Genomic DNA, 20,726 nt, shown 5'->3' with positions numbered 1-20,726 from the left:
TATTTTAGAGAGAGAATATTCAGATTTTGAATATTTTTGGATAGAAAAATATCTCATATAATTAAGATGAATTCCCCTGAAACAGAAATTCAAAAAGAATTTTCAAATGTGCAATTGGAATTAATTGGAAATAGGTATAAAGAACCTTAGTCTAAGGGTCTAGATTTTCAGAAATCTTTAGACTATGGTCCAATTAAGGTTCCTATGGGCCAATAGCATCAATACATGTGTAGGGAGGAGATAAATCCAATTTGTAAAAAGAAGATACCCAAAAATGAGTAAATGCTCACATAAGGTGAAGAGTTGAAAATGTACAAGGTTTATTAGTAAAAGACTATGAGCAATATTAAAAATATGAGATATTTTGGGTATCCAAAAATGAGTAAATGCTCACATAAGATGAAGAGTTGAAAATGTACCAGGTTTATTAGTTAAAAAAAAACACATATGTAAGGAAGGGGAGTTCTTTAAAGGAGATGCATATTTCACATAAGATGAAGAGTTGAAAATGTACAAGGTTTATTAGTAAAAAAAAACTATGACACATATGTAAGGAAGAGGAGTTCTTTAAAGGAGGTGCATATTTCACATAAGATGAAGAGTTGAAAATGTACAAGGTTTATTAGTAAAAAACTATGAGCAATATTAAAAATATGAGATAATTTGGGTATCCAAAAATGAGTAAATGCTCCCATAAGATGAAGAGTTGAAAATGTACAAGGTTTATTAGTTTAAAAAAAACACATATGTAAGGAAGGGGAGTTCTTTAAAGGAGGTGCATATTTCACATAAGATGAAGAGTTGAAAATGTACAAGGTTTATTAGTAAAAAAAAACTATGACACATATGTAAGGAAGGAGAGTTCTTTAAAGGAGGTGCATATTTCACATGCTTGAATGAGTTTTACTCATAAAAATTGAGATATTTCATCTCTCCTCTCTCCTCATTCAAGTCTAGTTCCAAAAAGTTAGCTTAACTGACCTAAAAATGGTCAAAAAGTGACCTAACTGACTTGGAAAATTCTAGAATCAGTTTGTTTGGTTAGGAGCTCAAATTTTCCTATAAATAGAAGCCTCCCCTTGTTGAAACAAATATAATGTCTTATGCATTGTTACTCTACTCTACCTAAGCCAAGAACTCTGAATTCTTTAATAATTCACTAGTTTTTGATACTTCTCTCTTTCTTCAATCCCCACTGGTGGCTCCATCAACATACTAAACCAATTGATTGGTTGGGGGCCTCTACCGTGAACAAAGAATCAAGCAAATTATAAGATAAGTATAGTGAATTATGATCTTTTCTATAATTTCTCAATGATTCTCTCTTCTCAACCCCTCTCAAGCTTGAGAAGCTTAATTGGTATGGTTTTTGAAATGCTATTAAAGTTAATTAATTAATGATAGTAAAGAATTACATAAAATTCTATTTATATTTAATTCTAATTGTTTTTCTCTCTTTCTCACTTAAGAAATGGTCATACTCATGACCCTCTTCAATCCAAATGAAGCTTTTCATAAGGCTTTTCCTTAATCCAAGATTAAGCTATGCTTGAGGCCAAATTAATGGCTTTTTTCTATGCTTAGTTTATGTATATTGATGATTCAATCCATTATGGATTGATGATCCAATTAGAGACCATTCTAATTATTTTCTTAATGATCCAATTAGAGACCATTATGGATTGATGATCCAATTAGAGACCATTCTAATTATTTCTTTAATAATGAGCCTTATCCCTTAGAAAGAAAATTGAGATTTATCAGTCATAGTAGCGGAGCTATGGCAAAATTTTTATAGAAATTACGCATAAAATAATTTCATTTAAAGCATAAAAAAGAGGACTTCCTACCATATTCTAGGAACTATCATCCTAGATTAATTAAAAGAATATTATTATGCATGGAGATATGGATGTTTGCATGTAGATGTAGAGGTATGGATGTGAGTGTGAATGTGGAGGTGGATGTATGCATGGAGATGTGGATGTATGCATGTAGAAATAGATGTGTAGATGAGGATGTAAATGGAGATGTGGATGGATGCATGTATAAGTAGATGTATAGATGTAGATGTGAATGGAGATGTGGATGTATACATGTAGATGTAGATGTATAGATGTAGATGTGGATGTGGAGGTGGATGGATGCATGTAGATGTAGGTGTATAGATGTGGATGTGGATGTGGAGGTGGATGGATGCATGTAGAAGTAGATGTATAGATGTAGATGTGAATGGAGATGTGGATGTATACATGTAGATGTAGATGTATAGATGTAGATGTGGATGTGGAGGTGGATGGATGCATGTAGATGTAGATGTAAAGATGTAGATGTGAATGGAGATGTGGATGTATGCATGTAGATGTAGGTGTATAGATGTAGATGTGGATGTAGAGGTGGATGTATGCATGTAGATGTAGATGTATAGATGTGGAGGTGAATGTGGAGGTGGATGTATGCATGTAGATGTAGATGTATGGAGGTGAATGTGAATGTGGATGTGGATGTATGTATAGAGATGTGGATGTATGCATGTAGATGTGAATGTACGCATATAGATGTGGATGTATGGATGTGAATGTGCATGTAGATGTGGATGTATGGATGTGGATGCATGAATGTGCATGTAGATGTGGATGTGAAAATAGATGTATGGATGTAGATGTGGATGTATGGATGTGAATGTGGATGTGGATGTAGATATATGTATGGATGTGAATATATGATATGTGATGTGAAGGAATCTGAAGTGATGAGATGGAAAATGATGTGATGGGATGAGTACACATATAACTGGAATGTGGAATAAGCAATGTGGATTGATGAGGGATAATGTGAAAAAATGAGAGTTAATATAGAAACTGTATTTTGTGACTGTTTGTAAATGACTGTTTTATGTCAAGATTGCTGGGAAAGCATTGTGACCATCTTGTGATTAAGGTCGTGGAGACCTAACTGAAAAAGTTGCAACTGCTGGACGGAGAGTCAATGAAGGACGTCTCACGTAGCAAGGTCGGCAGAGGTCTTGACCAACCTCCGTGCGATTAAAATGGTGAGCTTCCGGTACGGTGGATGAGGGGCCAAGGAAGCGGCCTATGAGTGAAGCGCTAGGTCACCTGCGAAGGATCCTAGAGGGTGCTGACCATACGGTGCTCGGGCTCTGGGTCGCCTAGGATACCCACGCGTGCGTCGAGGAAGATATTGGAACAGAGTTGGAGTTATTTTCTGAAATCGGGCATGGATCTGGTTGATTGACCTTGCTGGTCTTCAATGGATGAGTCCATGGCTCTTTATATGGATCTGTTGGTTGATCTTGCTGATCTTCAACGAGAGTCCATCTTGATAAGTGATTATATTGCCGAGTATTATGGGCTAGGGATTAGGAAACGGCCCCTGTGAGTGGACAGGTGGTGAGCGTCCTAGTTGCCAATGATGCCATAGATACTCTGATGAAGGAATGATGGAAAAATTAAGAATCAACTGGATAAATTGGAAGATGGTGATCAGTGATACTATGGTTTTATTAAAGGATTGTTTTAAACTGGTTGAATCTGTGAAAAGGCAATTTCATATTGGGTGTGTGAGTGGTGTGACTAGTTTTATTTTGCATGAACATCCGGCTAGGGGGCCTTGGAACTCTTTTCCTTGGTACCCGGGACAAAACCTAACCAAATTATTAATTGGATCCCATCACTACAGTGGTTGGGCGGTTGGCTAACCCATGAATTGGATGGGGTTAGGCTGGACTGATGGATCCGTAAATCGAGACTCAAACTTTTGTTTTTACGATAGATAAAATAAATCCCGGACAGTAACTGTTCTATGGATAGGAATCAACGGCTGTGCCTCTTGAATGGGGAAAAAAGCGTTGATCCCAATGATCCAAGTGCAAGTTTCTTCCTTGATCTGACCAAGTATCTTATAGATGCAATTGGATCAGCTCGATCAGAAATGATCTTGACTATGTTAGAGTAAAAAGTTATCCTGGTGGAATCACCCGTGCTTTCCGGTAAAGGAAGTTTTTCCGGGTTCGATTTTGGAACAATCGACGGATTAGTCTCTTATCCAGATATCCGTGGTGGGTGAGGCCCCGAATGTGGGACCCCTGTCCCACGCGAGAAGTGCTACTTCCGCTGCCAGTATCCTGAATCCGTTGCTCGGTGGGAACAGGGATCTTACAAGATACTACTTGGGAAGATGAATCTAAGTTGTACCAAGATTTTCTCTACCTATTTTTGAGATAAGGACATCTCGATTCCTTTAAGGGGGAAAGGATGCTAAATATCGTTTAGAAATTACTTTTTAATCTTGCAGCAACCACATTGGTGCAGCTTTCTCCCTTGTCATTTTCTTCCCACCGGCCAACCCCATGCTAGTGGAGCCCTTCCTTTATCGTTCTTTTCCCACCAGTGGATCATGCACAGTTTCCTTGTCTTCTTCTCCCACCGGCCCCTCCTTGACTTCTTCTTAACGAATTTTTCTTAACGAATTTTTCTAATGAAGTCAAGACTGATCTAACCTTCATCTGAATAAACTAGATAAAAGGGAAACTATAACAGAGTTAACTTGAAGGAATCAACACTTTTTCCCTAATTGAATTAGGCACAGCTGTTGATCTATTCATTTGAGAAGTCTTCAGGTTATTATTTAACTATTCGAGTTCTAAGCGTAATCTTATTAATCAATTTTATTATTAAAACTCTACTGATTCCAGCCTACCCCATCCGGCCCATGGGTTAGCCACCGCCCAACCACCGGAATAGTAGAACCAGACAAGGACTCACCCACCCATAATTGAAAGCCTTTCTTAATTTTTGCTTTAGAATACAAATACTCACACACTCCTCTTTAAACTTTAATCTATAAAACAATCCATTGACAAACAATTACTAGGTATAGATGTCACAACTCAAAATTCCATTCAATCCTTGTTTCTCACAAAACAGTATCACTTTGGACTCTCCGTTGAGACAGCAGGTCAGCAAAGAGATCCAGTAACAGATTACAATAAGTTTCTCGTTTATCATACATATATATCTTCCTCGACATACGCATGGGTGTCCTCGGCACCGCGAGCCTGTGCATCACTTGGTCAGGACCCTCTAGGATCCTCCTTAGGTGTCCTGGCACTTCACTCAGGGACCACTTCGTCGACCCTCATCCATCGTACTACCGGAAGTGCACCATTTTTACCATATCGAGGCTGGTTAAGACCTGGGCAGGCTTTTCCGCGTGAGCCGTCCTTTGAACACTCCCCGCCAGCTATTTGCAACCGAACTTCCCTTAGAACACACATATACCAAATGCTCCCTCCAGCATTCTGGCGTAAGACAAACCTTTAAGAAAACAGGGTTTCTAAGCAAGCTTTCAGTCTTGATTTTCTTTTGAATACAATGAGTATATCTTACTTCCGTATCCCAAGACTTCTAGATCACAGGTCTGGATTCCCAAGCAGAATTCCTTGAATTCTGAATTCTTGATCCTCAGATCAAAATCAAAGGTCTCAACTTAGTTTCAGATTCGGTGGGTGATTTGAGTGTAGATTACTGAACTGGTCATATCGTCATTTCTTGAAACTGACGAAGGAGTTACATCTTGGTCATAGTCTGATTCAGGGTTTGAGTCTGGAAAGGTTCTCCTTGAACTATCTTTCTCGAAGGTAATATTTCAATTACTACTTTACAGAATTCAAAACTAAACACAAATTCCTATGAGGAATAAATTAGTCATTTATCTAAAATTCCGACTTCGATAGTTTTTTTTGAATTTTCTCATTACCATCCTAGAGAATATGATATGGTATAATTTTCCTTCACTGAGTATTTACTTATTCATTTTTCCAATATTCATGGGATTTAAACATAGGATTAAAGTGAACTCTTATTTTGAAAAAAAAAATTCTTTTATGCATCATTTTATGCATAAAAATCAATATTGGTGAAAGCAACACTTTTGTAATAAAAAAATTCTTTTATGCATCATTTTATGCATAAAAGATTCTTTTATGCATCATTTTATGCATAAAAATCAAAATTGGTGAAAGCAACACTTTATGCATAAAAAATTTATTTTATGCATAAAAATCAATATTAGTGAAAGTAACACTTTTATAATAAAAAAAATTCTTTTATGCATTATTTTATGCATAAAAATCAATAATGATGAAAGTAACACTTTTATAATTAAAAAAATCTTTTATGCATCATTTTATGCATAAAAATCAATAATGATCTATTTATGCATAAAAATCCATTTTGAGTAACGCTTTTATAATTAAAAAAAATCTTTTATGCATCATTTTATGTATAAAAATCAATAATGATGAAAGTAACACTTTTATAATAAAAAAAATTCTTTTATGCATTATTTTATGCATAAAAATCAATAATGATGAAAGTAACACTTTTATAATTAAAAAAATCTTTTATGCATAAAAATCAATAATGATGAAAGTAACACTTTTATAATAAAAAAATTCTTTTATGCATTATTTTATGCATAAAAATCAATAATGATGAAAGTAACACTTTTATTAATTAAAAAAAATCTTTTATGCATCATTTTATGCATAAAAATCAATAATGATGAAAGTAACACTTTCATAATTAAAAAAATTATTCTTTTATGCATCTATTTATGCATAAAAATCCATTTTGATGAAAGTAACACTTTTATAATTAAAAATTTCTTTTATGCAGAAAAATCAATAATGATGAAAGTAACACTTTTATAATATAAAATATATTCTTTTATGCATCATTTTATGCATAAAAATCCGTTTTGATGAAATTAACACTTGTAATAAAAATAATAATCAATATGCATCTTTCTATGCATAGAATTTAATTCTATTGAAAATCACTCTTTTATAATTAAAAAAATAATCAATATGCATCTTTCTATACCTATCTCAATACAACCACCACAGGCCATCTTTTTGTGAAGCGATGAGATTCTCAAAAATTTTGATCATTAACAATGGTGTTGACTAATGGATATAAGCAAATACATGGCATTCTATATTGACCAAAAGACAAGGTAATCTTTATATCAAATTTGGGAATTTCATGATGATGACACTAATTGAGTGCGCCAATGCATTTGTAGGCATGAAAAAACCCACAATTGCTCTCTGTTTGCATTTATCTTCACAATTATCACAATTATGCAATTTATCTATTCCCATTTATCTTCACAGTTACTCTCTATTTACATTTATCTTCACAATTATCAATGAACCGTATTAATGAGATATGAACTTGGTTTTTAAACCGTACACAGTATGGGTCCAAAACCATTCTAATCAACCAAATGTTGTTGGAACCTCTTGTATAATGTAAGCAAGATATTATCGTCTATGTGTGGGCATGCAAAGCATGTGCTAGCAATAGGAAATGTAATGTGTGGTGTGTGTTGAAGTTTGGGATAGTGAACCCAAAGTTGTATATATTTGAAGTCACTCTTTGTAAGTATGGTTAACCTTATTGTGTTCTAATATAGAAGTTGGTAAGGCTATCTCTCTCTTTCTCCCTCACATGTTTAAAGCTTCTTGCATGCTTGCATCTTCTCTTTTCTCTCAAATCTATTCACTTTTTATACATGGTATCAGAGTGCCCTGGTGAAGAGAGAAAAAGGTAAGAATCTGTGAGACGAAGAATCAATTGGAGGCATTGGATCTTGTTGGGTTCCTTGGAACTGTTGAAGGAAGTTGGGTTCCTTGTAACTGTTGAAGGAAGTTGTTAGCGTCGTCTTGAAGTTGGAGAGGTTGTCGAGCTATTGAAGAGATAAGGTGCAATAAGTAGCTGAGCAAATGGAGCCAAGCGAGAGCAAGCATGACCAACAAATGAACGCTTGTAGTGTAGCAAGCAAGTGAAAGAGTAGTAGCCAAAGCACTGGCAAGCAACCTATGTAGTAGGACATCATTGCATCAACAGTGTGAGTAGACAATGTACAAGAGCAACTAGGTGCAACAACCATTCGAGTAGCAGTATCAGTGTAGCAGAAGCTTTAAAAAAATTTTGAAAGTTGCTAATTTTAGCAAGCAAGCCAAACAACAGGCAAGTGTAGAATGCAGCAGCAAAACTTTTAGCAGTAGAGAGCAAAGTCAAGTGAGATGTGTGAAGCTTGGAGTTCATGAAGCAATTGAGATTCTAAAGAAGGTGTACTAGGACTCCATCAAATGCAAGTAGGAGAAAAGCAAGCTGAGAGAGTACGTCATTGAGGTATTCTAAAGCCTTGTTTGTTTGATTTTTGAAGAGGTTCTCTTCCTTTATCCTTTATAATTTTATTTTTTGAAGAGGTTCTCTCCCTTTTGATCCTCTCTCTATAATCTCAAGAAACAGCAAGTTAGACATTATTATGTGTGACAAGTCATGTCAAAGGATCTATCACTTAGTAGCATTAAGCTCATACATGGTAGACTCTGTGTAGATTAAGTACTTGTTGATATACGAGGAGTTGTGGTCATATCAAAGAGGCACTAAACATGTGAACTTGGAGGACAATGATGAAGTGGATGCAGATGAGAAAGCAATGGCACAATTATAGAATTTAGTTTGCACCCAAACCTCATACATTTGGCTACAGGATTTATGTCTTCAAGCAGCATAGGATGAGTTGGAGTGATTGTATGGAGCAAGAGCTAAGCATTCTAGGATTGCTTTCAAGGTCAAGCTATTTGGCCCAAGTCTCAATGGGGATGAGAAGCTTAGTGACTGCTTCATAGCATTACTGTGTCCCCAACCATCAATGCAAAGGTGGAGAAGAGGATGTGATCGCAATGCTCTTGAAGAGAATGCCAGAGTCATATGAGATCTTGGTGACTACCTTGAAGCATTTACCATATCCTACCATGGATAGCATAATTAGTTCAATACTTGATGAGGAGATGACCATCAACGGAAAGAGGGAAGACACGACATCAACATCGTCATTGAGGAAAGTGCTAGTTATGGGTTATGGTAAGAAGAAGAAGGTCTTAAACTTAGTCAAGTGCAGCTAGGTTTGCATCTTCTCTTTTCATAATTTCTCTCAAGCCCATTTAGTTTCTCTACAAATGTAACCTTTTATTTCACCTCCTTTCTAACCAAAACCTTTTTTTTGGTCACCTAGAAGACTGTTTAGAAGACTTTTTATTTATGTTTATGTTATCCTAGTAAGATTTTAACAACCATACACATAAACATGTTATAACCTAGTCACAGACTCCAGCTGGTTGAGTTTAATCTTCATTTCAATGTAAATATGTTTCTAGTTGTTGAAATGTAACTTTTAAAATTTCCTCTTTAATTAATATACACCATATACAAGTTATCATAATCATTAATTAAATCGATAATTAATGTTGTGATACCAAATGAAACTTCCTAAGTAAGATTCCACCTACCTGTGTGTCTACCCAAGAATGATATTCACACTTGATAACTGAAGAAGCACGTTCATAGTACTGTATCACACTACACTACATACAAAGCTTTATAATTATGATTAACAAGGGAAACAAATAGGGGCTAACACTCATCACTACCACACCAACCATAAGATGTAAACAATATGCAATGGTAATCCACTTACAAAGCTAGATATTGACACAACCCTAGCAAACTAGTTCTCATTGACTGTGGGCATCTCATGCTACGCTCCCCTAACTGTCCTGACGATACTCAATAACTAACATTGCTAGTGGGCCACCAATCATGTTCCTAAGGATGCCTCATTCTAAAGTAGAGATTCCACACTCAAGCTCCATCATAAACGATCCACAATCCCATCTATAAAGACTATAAATCAGTTCACACTACGTTATGGACTATCTCATTGGCCACTAAACACTAACCTCTCTCTCTCTCTCTCTCTCTCTCTCTCTCTCTCTCTCTCTCTCTCTCTCTCTCTCTCTCAATAGTCAATGAACATGAATGAACAAAAGATTTTGGCACATTGTGTATAATTTATTGTTAAATTGACTATGCTTAATATACTCTAATTTTAACTAGTTAAATTTCAAAAACCCTTCACATTTAAAAAGAATGATAGTTTTTAAATGATGTCATTAAAGTATAGCACACAAAATATGATATCACTAAATTATAACACATAAAGGTAAGTTCTCTTCTTGAAGGAACATACCATGTCTCCAGCATTACACAAGGCAAAAAGATCTTATTAAAAATACAATTAATCCTTGCCACCAAAAAGGCTTGTTTCCCTTCATGTATAGAACCTTTTTGAGGTGAAAAACATACTATTGGGAAGGTTATCCATGGCTCAAAGTGTTGAAGAGGGCTGGTGGGATGTATTTCTTAGGCCCCTAATATTTCTCATGAACCCCCCTTTTAAAAAAAAGGAAAATAGAATCAATCATGACTAAGTATTTTTTTGCTAATATATTTTGTACTACTATAAAATGTCATGCATGTGCTACAGGACTCATCCCCCTCCCCCAGCACAACTCCCACAATTGCCTAACTTGTCTTTGGCTCTGTTGAAGGGAAATTAAAAGTTTTAAGGTTGATTTTTACAAGAGGTAACACGATGAGAAATGAAACGAAAGAAAGAGGTTTAACTTTTGCAAGAGGTAAGAGGATGGGAAATGAAAAACAAAAGAGAGTTTAAAGCTATTCCCCTATGGGTTTAAAGGGTTAGAATACAAAGAAATTATTTTTTGGGAATTTTCAAATATGTAAAATCAAGTGATAATGCATAAAGCTTCAAGTATTGAGTATAAAGGTTGAAAATGAAGCTTTCCCATTGTCTTCTTCAGGTGTTGACATTTTTGATTCCAAATGGCGTATCACATGTCTCCAAAACAGCCACCATATGCTAGCTTTTTGTGTCGCCAATCGCTCACAATTTACCCACACTTGCAAAAACAAGCGATAAGAGATTCTTAAATTTTTTGATGATTAACAATGGTGTTGATTAATGGATATAAGCAAATACATGGCATGCTATATTAGCCAAATGACAAGGTGATCTTCATATCAAATAAGGAAAATTCATCATGGTGAAAACTACTCGAGTGCGCTAATGCATTTCTAGGCATGAAAATACCCACAATTACTCTCTATTTATATTTTTATTCACAATTATATTTGCAAAATCAATGAACCCTCTATATGTGATATGATCTTGGTTTTTAAACCATACGCATTGTGGGTACAAAACCATCATAATCAACCAAATGTTGTTGGAACCTCTTGTATAATGTAAGCAAGATATTTATCGTGTGTGTGTGTGTGTGTGAGCATGCAAAGCACATTAGGGGAGAATTGGACTCAATTTCAGGCCTTTTTCCTCTAGAGAGAAAGGGTTTGGACCAATAGGAAGAGAGACTCCATAAACAAAGCTTTTGATAATTAGATGTTTTTCATATATTCTTTATATGAATATATCTTTAATAGAGAAAATGAATTGCATTTGCAAAATACTTAGACCACGCTTTATGTTGACAGTTCATTAATGCACATGAAAACTAGAGTGTTGTTAGAGGTAGTTTTTTTCTCTAAAAATTCTTCAAATTTCCCAGCTCATTTAATGAATAGATTTCTCTCTAAGATATTTGCACATTTTGGAATTTCTCTCTTCTTTCATCTTCTTGCATTTTGAAGGTTATTGCTTCTTTCGTCTGCGTTTGTGCTTATGTTTGCTTCAATGGCATCCTCATGTCCTAGGCACCCCTGCTCCTCTATTAGAGCTATTATAGTATACAACACCTTCGATATGGATAATCAAAGGTGGATTCCTATCTCCATCTCTATTGGCATTTGGTTATGTTACAGACAGGAAGAGGAAAAATGCAATGAATGAGTTCATCAATGCTTACAAAGGTAGAGTTAAAGATTTTAGGCTATATGACACAGGTAGGAGCATCAAGGAAGTCCTTAATACAACATGCCTACATGCACTTAGAACTACATTTGCGACAATTGCCTACTAATGGCATGCCACTCTATAGACCAAACTGTAAGTGAATGTTTTGTTTGGAAGGGTTTTACATTATTTGTAACAACGTGTTTCATTTTTATATTTACACTTATTTTATATTTCTCTCTAGTACAGACATATATCCTTCAAACCTGCTAGATTGGCAGCCTATAGACAATATAGTGGGAATCTTTGATGTGTTTCATGCTTCTATTGGTGAGCAGCTATACAAAGAAAGCTCAAGCAGGCCTTTGGCAAAGAGGGGAGTTTTCTTTTATGACAAATTTTACACGGCACATCATAGTGTTATAAGTTATGGATCTTTGAAAGCATTACCACTACCTTCATTTGAAAGTCTAGAATGGCTAATACCCACTGCATAAACAAGTGAGTGCTTTAGATTAAAGATATATCAAGACTTGCAAAGATGTATGAGACCAAATGTAGCAAATTGCCAAGTGAAAATCATTATCTTTATGCCATTACATGTTTTTATTGACTTCTTTTATGATGAGAAGGCCATAAAGAGATTATCCATGTTTATTTGTAAATCAGATAAATGTTTAGATTTCTTAGATCAAAACTGGGATGTGAAAGAATTAAATGGGGTTACTTGCAAAATCCAACAGAAGTCAATTGTCTGTAAATTTGTGATTGGCTCTCAGGATTTTATTTTAGCCTTTCATTATATGAGATGGCATTATGTCAATGGAAATCTTGTAGCAATTAATCAAGACTTGGAGGATCACATTGAAAATCCATTGATCTTATTAGAGGTATGGTTTGAACATGAGCTCTTGGAAATACTCGATATTAGGTTAAACGTCTCCTTGTGTCAAGTGAGAACAGACTTAGCAAGCGAGGAGGACCTACAAGTGCCTAATGATTATGTGTTCAAATGCAATGACCATAAGGTATGCCCATCACTCTAACCTTGAAAAAGTTCTGATTTCAACAATATGCCATAATCATTATTATTTACATACAACTAACATTTCTGGAACCAAGGAGAAAAGAAAGGAGCATTTTGTGTAAATACATTACCAGGAAGCAAGTTTTCTTGGTGCAAAAAACTATGTCATAAAAATCATAAGAATCATTAACCAACTATGATAGACATCTTGGAGACATTCAAAAAGAGCCTCTTATATTCTTGGCAAATAGTTAATCATCAAATAATTTTGTATTTTTGAGCGGCAATACAAGAAAAACCAATATGTTTTTACATTGTCAAATGTTTTAAATTTTTACATTGGATCACATCTTTGTTCAAAAAATTAGAAGTATGCTATATGGCTTGGGAAGTGGGAGGGGAAGCTTGCTGTTCTTGGGGCGGCAGTGAAGTGGAAGTGGAAGCTTACGTTTGTCGAGGAGGGAAAGACTGCATTTCTTTTGTTTGTTGTGTTTCTTCTGTTTGCGTAGTTTGGCCCTCAGATCCTTCAGCATCCAAAATACGGATTCCTACCCTGTTTGTCGGTGGTTGTTGCCGATTCGATGATGGCCGTGGTGGCGGAGGGACAAATGCAACTGGGACATGAGGAGGTCGATCCTGAATATTGTTTATAAAGTTCTCAATTGTCTGGGCCATTAACAAGTACAAATCCAAATCCCTGTAGCCTGACAATGACGGATTCTACACGTCGAAAGCTAAAAATCAGATATGCACCATCAAAGAAGGAAGAAAGAAGGAAACTAAGATAACATTTCCAAAAAAGGTGCGTGCTTACTGTTCTTGAGGGAAAATAAAAAATAGAGTGTAGCAACAACATTGCGTTTTAGCATGTTGAAATTAGAGCAATGTGATGAGCTATGGTGGATCAAATGCTAGAATCAACATCATTAACAAAGTGATTAGCAAATAATTAAGATGTGATTAGTGAAATAGCTTAATGTAGGCATAGATAATAAAAAACCAACAAATTCTCATTAGGCGAATGCCTCAATTTATAGAGTTTACATCCAAGCATCAAATCCCACTAATTTCTCCTTGATTCACTCCACCTCTCCCAAAATATCTCCACCTCTTTTGCTTGATTCTCTCCACCTCTTCACTTTTCCAAAATATCTCCCATAATATCTCCACACTTCCTAAATCTTCTCATGCTAGCCTTTATTCTCTCCCAGTAGATTCTTCTCACCTTTTCACAAGTTTTTTCACATTTACATATTCTCTTTTACAGCCTCTAACCAAGGGCTTGTTCCTACACACACCCTATTCACTTGTATATTTCAACACCTCCCCTCAAGTGAATACTCCTAGAACACCTAGACCCTATACCAAGTTTCCCTCTTACTTGATAGTCCGCCACCAGTGTCTAGCACACCTCCCCTCAAGTTAACTTAGCACACCTGGACCCTGTACCAAGTTTCTCTCTTACTTGATAGTCCTCGACCAGTGCCTCAAGTCCCTAAACTCATAGTCCTTGATGTTGAGATTCAAGCTCGATGTCAGTGTGAGCCAGCTATGCTATGTGCTGGCAGATTAGGTAGGAACATGTGTGAGACATAAATGACCGTGTGCCCAGCTGGTCATAGTGTGTGGACATTAGCTAGGGTTAGTAGAGTGTGGACACAACTCATTGTGTGTTGTGTGGATTATGGATTAGTGCATTATGCTTTGTGTGAGAGTGGACATGGCTTCCCTCTATGGTTAGGGTTTGTAATATACATTAGGGTTTGCTCCTGTGTGTGTGTCTCCTCCTCCTCTACCGTTCTTTCAACATGGTATCAGAGCCTTGTGCTGTTTATTAGGGTTTATGAGTGAGTGAAGTGAAGAGGGAGAAGAAGCTGTGAAGAGAAGCTGTGAAGCTTGCCATTGGAGCTGTGAAGCTTGGAGCACACCAAATACTATCAGATCTGAAAGCTTGGCCTACCGGGTAAGGTCCTCTAAACATCCTTGAGCGGATTGCAGGTGAAAGAGGCAAAAGCAAAGCAAAATAGAGCAAATCAAAGCAAAGAAAAATTCTGGTTTTTGAAGCTTTCCATTAAAGCTTGGGAACATTGATGTATGGTGGAAATACGTGTGATTCTGGCAAAAGACATATGTATTTGACAAAGAGGGATGTATTAGCAACCCATGTGCAAGCCTTGAACAATTTTTGGAGCAATTTACATGCATTTGATTGAGTGAAATTACTGGTTTTTTGAGCTCTCACAAAACAGAGAAGAGGAAGCCCAAAATTGATGCATTTGGAGTGAGATTTTGGCAAAAATTGAACCATTGGTGGATTACACATATGCCTAGGTGTGTTGGGCACTCAAATACATCATCAAATAGCAAGTTAATCACTCCCAAAGCCCTCATTTGCAGGTGGCGCAGCCAGACAGGAGAAAACAGAGCAGTTTTTGGTCATTTTGACTACGAGGAGATTGATTTCTCACTTCGTGCTTGATATCTTCCACAACTTCCTTAGCAATTGGATGCTTTACACCTTGGAGAAGAGGGCTATGTGATTTGTTTGGTCAATGATGCTTAATTGAGCTGGGAATGAGCTGATTAAAACAGGCTGTCCACTGGTTGTAGAGAAACAGAGCATTTTAATTGAGCAATTAATCTTTGGTGTTTTACAATTGGACAAATTCCTCTTACATGGAGTTGATGGACACTATTGCTAAGCCAATGAATGCCTGGTTGCTCAATTTGGTGAAATATTGAAGAAATTAGAGCCAAATCATTACTGGTTTTTCTGGTTTTTCTGGTTTTTCCAAAAACAGAGAAAGGGGTTTTCAAAAATTGATATGTACACATGTCAGATGGTGTTGATACTCAACATTGAGGTTGATTAGGTGTCAATGCAAGTTTCCTATACTTGATTGCACCATTACATTGTGATTTGGAGCCTTGGAAGGCGTGTCAATTCAGGGTATCCCGCACTGAGTGAGTCAGTTCATCTTGGATGATTACAAGTTGATTTTCTACATCAAATTTGGAGTTTGTTGGCTATCTTGGAGTATCTGGAACATTCATTAGAGTGTGGTTGAGCTGAGGAAGGCTCATTTACAGATTTGAAGTGTGCGGAAGGTGTATGCATTGAGAAACATGTCGAACAATCTAGTTCAGATTGTTGGTGAAAAGCTGGATAGGAAGAACTTCCAGGCATGGAAGTACAGGATAAAGAGTTTCTTGAAAGGGAAAGGATTTTGGAATCTCATTACAGGTGCTGAGCCTGAGCCTGAGCTACCTCGGCAACCTACACCAGCAGCTTATTGCTCATAAGCAATGGTCAGAGAGAGCATTCAAAGTGCTGCATTATTTGTCTATATGCATTTCTGATGCTATGCTCATACACATTCAGGATGCTGAGAATCCCAAAGATGCATGGGATACTTTGGTCAAGATGTTTGATACAGATACGAGTGCTCGCAAGTCTCAATTGCGACAGCAGATACACAATGTGAAGAGGAATAAAAGGAGCATACATGATTATGTGCAAGAAATCAAGAAGTTTGCAGATGCATTGGCCACAATAAATGCCCCCATGCCTGATGATGATTTGGTGGATATTACCTTGCGTGGTCTTGGCAAGGAATACAAATCCTTTGATACATCTATCTCCGTGAGGAGTACAGGTTTACCCGACTTCGATGAGTTGGTTTCACTCTTGTTGGTTGAGGAAATCAAGCTCAATGATTCATTTCTCGATGCATCTACTAGCCATGATGATGGCAGAAATCAGACTTTCTACTCACAGAGAGGCTTTAGAGGCAGGGGGAGATTTGCATCACGTGGACGTGGTGGTAATGGTCGTGGATGGCAGGATAGGCCTCCACAACAGAATTTTCAGCCTTCTTATGGTGCTCGAGGTGGTCGTGGTTATGCACCTCAGCGAGGTAGAGGTACCCCCCGTGGTCGAGGACGTTGGCAAGGCCAACAAAATTCTATGCAAGATGTGGAATGCCATTATTGTGGCAAATATGGTCATATGGTGAGAGATTGTTTCCGCAAACAGAATGATTTGAGAGGGGGAAGAGCACAACGTGGTGGTCATTATGGTGGAAACTATGCACAACATGGTGGTAACTATGCATCAAGTAGCAATGATGGAACTGCAAATCATTTGTTTGCCATGAAGCATGTTGTGGGTTCTATGACAACAAATGCTGAGAATGATGATACATGGTATATGGACTCAGGAGCATCAAACCATATGACATGTCATGGTGAATGGTTTGAGCACATGAAGCCAATGGATGTCAAAGGCTATGTGGAAACAGGTGATGATACCCAGCATGTCATTACACATGTTGGAAGTGTACCATTGGTCATGGATAATGGTCAGACAAAGTCTATGTCAGATGTGCTGTATGTGCCTTCGATCACTAAAAGCTTGGCCTCAGTTGGTCAAATGGTAGAACATGGGTTACAGGTTAGATTCAATGAGCATGGATGCTTCGTTGAAGATTTCAAACATGGATGTAGAGTGATTGCTAAAGGCAAGAAAGAAGGAAGATTGTTTAAGCTGTGGATGCTGGAATTCCTGAGCTAAAATCAGCCATGTTCTCAAAGAGCAGGAATGTGGTACAGGACATTGATATGTGGCACAAGAGGATTGGCCATGTCAATATACAGAGATTAAAGAACATGCAAACAAGAGGCATTGTCAATGGATTGCCTAGGTTCAAATATGATGGACATATGCATGTTTGTGAAGCCTGTCAGTTTGGAAAGCAGGCAAGGTTGAGGTTTCCTAGAGAAGGAAATATGAGTAACAGGCCACTTGAGATAGTACACAGTGATGTATGGGGTCCTGCACAAAATCCATCTATCAAAGGCAGTTTATACTATGTTACATTCATAGATGATTTCAGCAGGATGACATGGATATACTTTCTCAAAGAGAAGAGTGAAGTGTTGGAAAAATTCATGGATTTCAAAGCTTTTGCAAAAAAGCAGTATGGCTGTTGGATTAAATGTCTGAGGACAGATGGAGGTGGTGAATACACCTCAAAAGCTTTTGAGCATTTCTTGAGGAAGCATGGAATAAGAAGACAATTGACTTGCAGGTATACACCTCAGCAGAATGGTGTGGCTGAGAGAAAGAATAGAGTCATATGTGAAGTGGCAAGGGCAATGCTTAATGAAAAGAGCATGCCAGATTACTATTGGGCAGAAGCATGTGCTACTGCAGTGTATATACTGAACAAAACACCTACAGCAGCCGTTCATGGAAGCACGCCAGAGATGCGGCTCACAGGTTACAGGCCAGACATTGGACATCTTAAAGTTTTTGGATGCATAGCTTATGTACATGTGCCTGATGAAAGAAGAAGGAAGTTGGATCCTAAAGTAGAGAAATGTGTATTTGTGGGATATGCACAGGATCGAAAGGCATACAAATGTTATAACCCTCAAACTAGACAAGTGGTCATCTCACGAGATGTGGTGTTTGATGAGCTTTCTAGTTGGTACAAAGCAAAAGATGAGGGAGTCATTGAGTCACTTGAGGCTGATGTACCTGTGAACTTGCCACCACAAGCAAGTTCTAGTTCTACTACTATGTCTGGGCCAGCAGAAGCTGAGAGTAGCAGTGTACGTCCATGGTCAGGACGTTTGAGGCATGAGAGTGTGAGCACTGGGAGTAGTGCTATGGATAAAGGCAAAAAGAAAGTCGAAGGAATTGGAATCACAGGTTATGAGTCATCTAGTTCTGAGAGTTTGGATGAGGATCTTGGCATACCTGTTTTACGCACACCTGGTGCTAGACAGGATAGATATGTGCCACCACATGCTAGAGTTACAGGTGTACAGAGTGACCCGCATGCATTGCGGAGATCCCAGAGGGTCAGATATCCTGTTGACAGATTGACATATAGATATTTTGCTATGCACTATGCATATATGACATCTATGGTGAAGCATGTGGAACCTACATGCTATACAGAGGCTGTTGGAGAGCATGTATGGGAAAAGGCAATGGATGTGGAGATGGACGCATTGGTCCATAATGATACATGGGACTTGGTTGCACTACCAAAGGATAAGAATGTTATTGGATGTAAATGGGTTTACAAAGTGAAGTGCAAATCTGATGGTTCTATTGAGAGACATAAAGCAAGATTGGTAGCAAAGGGTTATGCACACACCCAAGGATTGGATTATGATGAGACGTTTAGTCCAGTGGCTAAGATGGGCACAGTGAGAGCAGTCATTGCTATGGCTGCAGTTAATGGCTGGGAAATGCATCAGATGGATGTTAAGAATGCATTTCTGAATGGAGATCTATAAGAGGAAGTGTACATGGCACAGCCAGAAGGGTATGTACACCCTAGATATCCCGGGATGAGCTTGAGGGGGAGTGTTGAGAACCTTGATATCCCAAGCTCATCTACATCTTCATCGGCAGTACATCATGAGCTTGAGAGGGGCTGTTGAGATTCAAGCTCGATGTCAGTGTGAGCCAGCTATGCTATGTGCTGGTAGATTAGGTAGGAACATGTGTGAGACATAAATGACCGCGTGTCCAGCTGGTCATAGTGTGTGGACATTAGCTAGGGTTAGTAGAGTGTGGACACAACTCATTGTGTGTTGTGTGGATTATGGATTAGTGCATTATGCTTTGTGTGAGAGTGGACATGGCTTCCCTCTATGGTTAGGGTTTGTAATATACATTAGGGTTTGCTCCTGTGTGTGTGTCTCCTCCTCCTCTACCGTTCTTTCAACATGAGTTGTGTCCACACTCTACTAACCCTAGCTAATGTCCACACACTATGACCAGCTGGACACGCGATCATTTATGTCTCACACATGTTCCTACCTAATCTGCCAGCACATAGCATAGCTGGCTCACACTGACATCGAGCTTGAATCTCAACAGCCCCTCTCAAGCTCATGATGTACTGCCGATGAAGATGTAGATGAGCTTGGGATATCAAGGCTCTCAACACTTGACACACACTCTCTCTCTCTCTATGTGTCCAAGGCTACTACAAGTGCTCGTGACCTTGACTAAAGTGCTCACACATACATCTACCACGTGGCCTACATTATCGGTGGCTCAGAGGTGGTTTTACTTTGTTGGGGCAGGTTACATTGGGTTGTGGGGTCTCTCTCTCTCTCTCAGAAAAGATGATCCGACTCCAGTTCCTTTGGAGCCTCCATGAAGTTTGCCGATGTTGTTCCTTCTCCACTAGGTTTGCTGTAGCAGTCTCTTGCCATGTGTCCTGGCTTTCCACAGTTGTGGCAAGTGAAGGTCCTTCCTCCTACTCTACCTCTTCCTCGTCCTCGTCCTCGAGAGAATCCTCCTCGGGTGAAGAATGCTTTTTCTTCTCCTGTTGTTGAGTCGAGCCATTTCTTCTCTTTGCCTCTGCTCTCTTGCTCTAGTAGAGCTCCTTCTATCTTGTGTAGCTTCAATTCAGGTGCATTCTTTAGTGTTGCTACAATGTTTTCATATTCACCTTTGTCCACACTACCCTTCAGAAGCACTGCTAGTGCCTCATCATCTTCTACCTTTTTGCCAATAAACACCATATTGGGGAATATGGGAATTTTCCACAAGTTTGGGACACGTGGTCAAAAGTTTGGATTAACCATAACTTGAACACCACTAATCCAAAATGAGCGCTTTATAGCTCTTTAGATTCCATTTTTCAAGCGCTTTCCAACGATAGGTCATATGATAGGGTTTTGAGAAACTTACAAACATGTTATCTATGTCCCCTTTTTTACGTATTCAAAAATGGGAATTGGGAAATTCCCAAATTCACTAATATGGTGTTAATAGCTGCCAGCTGTTTCTTAATGCTTTTATATCTGTTCAAGTGTGTGATTAAAGGTTCACTTTCCTTCATATCCAATTTGTAGAATT

The sequence above is a fragment of the Cibotium barometz genome, chromosome 39 (assembly GCF_041138505.1).
Source record: "Cibotium barometz isolate CiBa-2024 chromosome 39, ASM4113850v1, whole genome shotgun sequence".
Lineage (NCBI taxonomy): Eukaryota > Viridiplantae > Streptophyta > Polypodiopsida > Cyatheales > Cibotiaceae > Cibotium > Cibotium barometz.
The sequence above is the reverse complement of the archived record's forward strand: the minus strand, read 5'-3'. Positions refer to the sequence as shown.